We start from the raw sequence: 6,315 nt of genomic DNA, 5'->3' as shown, positions 1-6,315 counted from the left end.
CCCCTCAAAAATTTCTTAAATTTCTTACAATAATATCAACTAATATTTAATTTAGAGCAATATGACATACATATATATACAACTTTCAGCATTTCATATTTGCATGGTCCACTTAAAAAATCAGAGCTAAAATTATTTGAGACACCAGAGATAAAATGAGTAGTGATTACTCCTTTTATGAGACTAAGCAAATGTCACTTATTTTTATATTCAGAAACTCATTCCAGGTCTCTTTTGATTATTTTAGCATTTTTAAAAAAAATCAAATTATACCGTTTTTTTCTCATTTCTTTCAATTACCTTTGACCAAATGCAATAAAAATTTTGATTTCAACATGTCTATGTAAGGAGATCATGTATTTTTTCATAAATACCAGATGTTTTTAGAAAACACAATATTTGATTCATTTTTAAATAGACTGAAAATCAGTCTAGTGATAAAAAATGGTTATACAATTTACTGCATAGAAATAATAAAATTTATCTGTCTTGTATTTTTATAGCTATCATTTAATTTTAGGTTCTGTTTCTATAAAACCTCATATGTCTGGAAGTATTTGTTTTTCTGCCAGCTTTGCCCTGATGTGATTCATAAATATGTCAAAATCTAATAAATCTTTCATTAGTATGCATTAATATTTTAATTGCAATTTAAAGAACAAAGAAAAGATTCTGCCTTCAGTGAACTGGAATTTTTTCAATGTCATGTTTCAAATTGGCAATAACAGTGCTGCTTTTCTATAATGGTTTTACCCTCAGAATATATATCATGTGAAAATCTAGCCTTGTGGGCATCAATGTCACTGCAAAAAGTTATTGACTTGTGCTTTTTAAAATATTCTCTTATAATTTTTCTCAAAAGGAATTTATCTCTGAAGGCTTTCTCAGATAAACCTGGGCTGTTTTCAGTCTGCATGTCAACCTTCCCCGGCCTGTGCTTAGAGAATTTACGGATAGTATCTCCACCCACAGCACCTCCTGACCTCAAAAGATTGAAGAGATGAAACCTAGCTTTTGCAAAAAACATCAGCCAGAATGTCTCTTGGACACACAAATCTTTTATTCCCCATCAGTCGACACCACAGTCACTATATGCATTGGATGAATTCTGAAAACAACTTCAAGGGGAAGGACTTTTAATAATGTTGCTTATTATTCCCATAAACTGTTTCAAATTAATTTTATCAAGTAATTAGACAAAATAAGCAAAGCTTCCCTCTCCTGTAAAGGATGTATTTCTTACAATTATGTGAGCTGCTGTGTCATTATCAGGGCAAAGTTAATGATGCTACAACAGGAAGTCTTAAGAAACACAGATGTATTTGGTCTGTGGTCCTCCATTTCTTGCATTCATTGTTCTTTTGTTGTCTTTCAGAAGAGTTTCTCCTGGGGTGATTTTTCAGTACAATCCAAAAGTCCTTCTGAGTCAAGAGATTTTCCCGGAAGCAGAGAGGTTGATATCTACATCGTTTGAAGAGAGAGGTGGGAAAAGGAATAATTAGGATTATTGGAGTTACTTTAAAACTTATGAAATATTAGTGTTCAAAGAGAAGGCAAACTCAGTTATAAAATGGGAATTTCATCCAGATGCCAAAGATGTTTGTGAAGAGAGCTGAAAGGTATCCTTGTCACTAAATAATAGATACCCATTTTCTGAACCAAATAGACCCCCAATCATTTGGTTATTTTCCTGTAATTACCACAGACGACCATCTCCTCTTGGGCCTCAGCTCTGTAGCTCCACAATTGGCTTCTACCCTGAATTCTACTTAGAGACCATAGGCTAAACTGGGTTACTGGAGTAGTTTGCTTTTAACTTCCATAACCTCAGGAGAACTTTCACTCTTCAGTATGAGATACTCTTAAGCAAAAACTTTTCTTTACATTTCACATTTGAAATTAGGGTGGTACAGGGCTGGCCCCGTGGCTTAGCGGTTAAGTGCACGTGCTCCGCTGCTGGTGGCCTGGGGTTCGGATCCCGGGCGCACATCGACGCACTGCTTGTCAGGCCATGCTGTGGCGGCGTCCCATATAAAGTGGAGGAAGATGGGCATGGATGTTAGCTCAGGGCCAGTCTTCCTCTGCAAAATGAGGAGGATTGGCAGATGTTAGCTCAGGGCTGATCTTCCTCACACACACACACTAAATAAGTAAATAAATAAATAAATATTAAAAAAAGAAAAGAAATTAGGGTGGTATTTCTAAATAGTTCATCCTGCATGAGCATAGGCAGTAAATAATAGGAAATTAGGAAGATGCATGACAGGGTGCAGGTGGTCTTAGAGAAGATAAAAGAGGACACAGAATTTTCAGCATTTTCTGAGTCTATACATCTTACATCTGACACTGGCTTCATAAATGCTCCCTGAATGAATCAATGAGCATCCTATAAAGCATTTGGATGTAACAGGTTATCATTATTTCACAAATAGTATCCATGTTTCCATTTTTTAGATAAGGAAGCTATTCATAGTTAGTTATATTAAAGTGACTGTAAAGACCAACATTCTCCATCTGGGTTTTTATGAAGTATTTTCTACCCTGAAAAAATTAAAGCTAGTGACTATAGCATAGTTATTGATACAGACATGTCTTAGGTGAATGCCTTCACAAAGTGGGAGAGGAGGATTTCACAGTTACCAAGAACATCCCGGGATTAAATAGCAAAATTTGGATATCTCATGCCAAAAATAGACAAATTTTTCTTGTGCTAAATAGCAAAGTCTGCCACCATACAATCCAACAGGTCATCATCATCATATCTGGTCTGGACTTCTTTCTTTTTTTTTTTTATTTGGGATGTAATTCACATACTATAAAATTCATCCTTTTAAATTGTAGAATTCAATAGTTTTTAGTATATTCACAAGAATGTGCAACCATCATCATTAATGATTCCAGAACATTTTCATAACCCTAAAAGGAAACGCTGGGACTTATTAGCCATCACTCCCCTCTCTCCCCAGACTCTGGAAACCACTAATCTATCTTCTCTCTCTATGGAGTTGCTTATTCTGAATATTACATATAAGTGGAATCATATAATATGCAGCCTTTTGTGTCTGGCTTCTTTCACTTAGCATCATGCTTTCAAGGTTCATACATGTTGTAGCATGTATCAGTACTTTATTCCTTTTCATGGCTCTGGTGTGGACTTCTGCAATGTCCTCCCACCTAGTCTCCTTGCTTCTACTGGGGTCCCCCACAGCCTGCTCACCACTGAAGCCAGAGTGATCTTTTTCAAATCTAAATCAGATCATCTCACTCCGCTACTTAAAATCCTCCCAAGGCTTCACATTTTACTTGGAGAAATATTTGAACTCCTTGCCATGTCCTCCAAGACCCTTCAGTGATCAGGACCCTACCCTGCCTACTTCTCTGACCTCAGCTCCCCACATTCCAGTCACTCTATGCCAGTTACACTGACTTCCTTCTGCTCCTTGAAGCTTTCAGGCTTGTTTCTACCTCAGGGCCTTTGCACTTGATGGTCCTTTTGCCTGGGCCTCTTTTTTCACAGTTCTTCTCCTGTCTGGTTTCTTCTCATCTTTCAGTCCTTGCATATCATCTCCTCAGAGAGGTGAGCCTAGATAATCCTGTGTCGTGTATCTTTCCATAACTCCCAGTCACTTTCTATTATTTCATTACCCTGTTTTAATTTCTTCATAGCATTTACTACTATTTGAAATTGTTTTATTTTGTTTACTTATTATCTGCCTCTCCTTAAAAATGAAGGCAGACTCTTTAATTGAATGACTTGGTCAACGCTGTATTCCAAGCTTCTAGAATGGAATCTAGAAAGTGCTCAATTAATATTTGAAGGAATGCGTGACTCTCTTGCCTAGACCTCCTAAATGTTCCAGATCTTGCCCCTACTCTCAGTTCCTAAAGCTGGGTCTCTTTATTACTAGACTTTGCTATTGCCAAGTGCTGCCTGACTGGATTTCTGTCTATTGCTGACTCTCCCATTCTCCTGACATTCAACCATGCTCTCCTTCCTAAAGCCCTCCATGATGACTTTTCTAGACATCCCCATCACAAGCTAGCAGGTCTTGCTAATCTGCAGGTCCATGATCTAAATGAGCCTTCATTTTTATAGGCTGTAGTCCAGTTGGCAATTTATGGTCAAGAATGCAAGAGATAACAGGTGACAGGTATCATCCAGGTCACATGATGGCATGACCATTAGTCTGCAAGTCTTTTCTTAAACATTTCTTCAAAAATAACAACTCACATGCAGAGAGTAAAGGAAAAGCCATAAATAGGGAGGAAATATTTGCCATGCATAACCAACAAGTTCCAGAATACATAAAGCACTCCTATAATGGGTAAGAAGAAAACTAACAACCCAATGGGGAAAAATGGGCAAAAGTGATAAATGGCCATTTCACTGAAGAGAAAGCAATAATGGCCAATACATTTGTGAAACGACACTCAACGTCATTAGTACTGGGAATTGCAAATTAAATCCACAATGAGATGCCACACTCACCAGATTAGCAAAGATTTTTGCAAGGATGTGCAGCAATGGAAACTTACACACTGATGGTGCAGTGTAAATTGCTACAACACATTGGAAAACAAATTAGAGTTTAACTAGATTATCCTCTATGACCTAATAACTCTACTCTTAGCTATATACCTCAGAAAACTCTTGCACATGTGCACCAAGGGACATGCAAAGAACATTCAGAGCAGCCTGCTTCATGCAAAAAAATACTCATAATGCATGAGTTGTTTCTTTTGCTGACCTGCTGGGGATATAAAAAGCATTGAGCCCAGCATTTTCAGGCTCCTCTGTTCTCACTGACATCTCACCCCGCATAGCTGCTAAGACTAGTGATCTTTCAGTGCCCCTCCAAAGACACAGGGAAGGCAATGCAGAACCAGAACCACCCCTACCCACCTACATCCTTATTTCATTTACATGCTTTGCACTACTTTTTTTTTTACTACTTTGGGAATAAATCCAAGTACAAGCAATCTTATATCAAATCTCTTCCATGCTTGAACCTGAACCAGACTCTATAATCTGGCCTTGCTCACATGCTTCGTGTATATAAAGAACTTAAAAATGGTAGCCATTATTTTTTCACTTGATCTGTCAGGGTTATACTCCTGCCTCTCTCTGTATGTCTGACAGAGCACTATCCCAATCTGCCTTCCTATCCCAATCTATTTTGAGTATGGGTTTGCTAGATGTTGTATCCTTAAGGGCATGCCTTGCTTATAGTGGGTTGCACAATGCTTGCCTGATACATTAAAAGCCCTGATTTGGGGAGAAGCATCTTCAAAGAGTAGAATGGCCAGTGGCTCTCTCACATGGCTGATATCCTTGGCCAGATTGTTTCTAAGCATCATCAAATGAGAATCATAATACGTTTGTTTACATCCCAGAGATGCTATGACTATTAAATGAAATAGCATAGGAAAAAGTGCCCGACTTACAGATGTCCCTTAAGAAATGTTAATGTACTTCTTTCTTACCCTTTCCTCAGCGTTCCTTTCAAAAGGAGGTCAAATAAGATCGGTCTTCCCTCTTTCTTGAAGAAAGAAATTAAAACCGTATTAGCTCCTAGAAGAGGCTGCTTCCTGGAGGTTTCCACTTAGGAAGTGAAGGAAAGTATGGAGAGGGGTAGCAGAGGTCAAGTCATTCTAGAAATCAGAATGCAACAGCTAAGGGCGACAGCAGCAGACATGCATAGAAAACGGAGTTACCTTAAGCTTGGAAATCCATAGATCTTCTAGACCTGTTAGAAATGCATGTGTGGTCAATTTCCCGCAGTCCTTTCTTCTTGACCTGCATTAACAGACAAATGCATTTCTCTAAATGGTCTCAGACCTTGCAGGAATTGGGGGAACATCAACATCACCGTTGAACCAGTATTGCTTTAACATACACCGGGCATTGTGCTAGGAGTGGGGATAAACGAGTGAACAGAACAGACGTGCTTCGACAGAGGAGGCTCCTGGAGCTCCGGGAGATGAGGCACCGCCCGGTCCCGGGAGGGTGAAGAAGGCGCGTCCCAGGCAGGCGCAAGATACGAGGGAGCGTCGCCGCTACCAAGTTAAAAAACCCGGGTCCCAGCCTCTTCGGACCGCCTGGTGTGCCATGCCCCCCTGGGTCCCACTGGAATCCTTCCGAAGAAGGAAATGGACCTCATTGCTTTAATTCCATTCTCCTGTATCCCAGGGTCCCTAGGGCGGGGAGAGCGAAAAGGCGTGTGAGGCTGAGTCGGAAACTCCGGCCAGGGGGCGCGGGTTCCGCTGCGGGGAGGGACAGGGGCGGGGGCGGGCAGCGGGTCCTGAGTGACGAGA

This window comes from Ceratotherium simum, chromosome 8 (assembly GCF_057802395.1).
Source record: "Ceratotherium simum simum isolate JZ-2026a chromosome 8, ASM5780239v1, whole genome shotgun sequence".
NCBI classification, from domain to species: domain Eukaryota; kingdom Metazoa; phylum Chordata; class Mammalia; order Perissodactyla; family Rhinocerotidae; genus Ceratotherium; species Ceratotherium simum.
This window is presented reverse-complemented; position numbering follows the sequence as displayed.